Consider the following 897-nt stretch of genomic DNA (forward strand, 5'->3'; position numbering starts at 1 on the left):
AAATAAGGTTTTGGTATTAGATATGTAAATGGTGTGCACTTAGTATTTTATTACCGAGATGGTGATAAACATGTGTACTTCAATGAAGGTGTTACTATTTATGCAACTTAGCATTTTTTCCTTCGATGAGACCCCTTTCTTAAGTTGTATGAAGGTGTTACTACTTTTCCAAGTAGGTTTTTTAAGAGGCTATGATGATGCCATTTGGGTTGTTGGTTAATAATTGGAAAGTTGGGTGAAGAAAATAGGCTTTATGGTCTATGGTCCGTTGGATTGTTTTTGCTAGCATTGGTTTAGAATTTCTAATATTCTCTATGTGTTACAAATTTCAATTGGTTATTACTCAAATACAGTATTATAATAATAGAAGAGAAAAATAAAAAGAAAAGGTTTCCTAAATGATGTTTTTATGAAAAGCGCATATATGTTTCACCAATAAACCAATATATATTTTAATTAATTTTCTTTTTTGAATTTTGTTTTACATATGCATATTCCATATCTTAAGTGCTTCATTTTCAGTCATAATGCTATCTAATCATCCGTTGATATGACAGTAAAAGATGAGTACATCTAAAGACTTTGGTTCATCGGCTATGTGGGATAGAGAGACTACTAATATTTTTTGTGATCTATGCGTAAGGGAGGTGGAATTGGGAAATCGACCCACAACTTTTTTTAATAAAGAAGATTGACATAATATCACAATTAAATTCAAAGAAATAACTGGGAGAGATTACGATAGGATGAAACTAAAGAACAAATGGGATCAATTAAAGAAGGACTGGAAACTTTGGAAAGAGCTTAAAAGGGGATCAACTGGATTGGGATGAGATCCAGTAAAGCGGATAATTGATGCACCTGAGGAATGGTGGGCAGAAAAGTTAGCGGTAATAA

Source organism: Phalaenopsis equestris, unplaced genomic scaffold, assembly GCF_001263595.1.
Source record: "Phalaenopsis equestris unplaced genomic scaffold, ASM126359v1 Scaffold000761, whole genome shotgun sequence".
Lineage (NCBI taxonomy): Eukaryota > Viridiplantae > Streptophyta > Magnoliopsida > Asparagales > Orchidaceae > Phalaenopsis > Phalaenopsis equestris.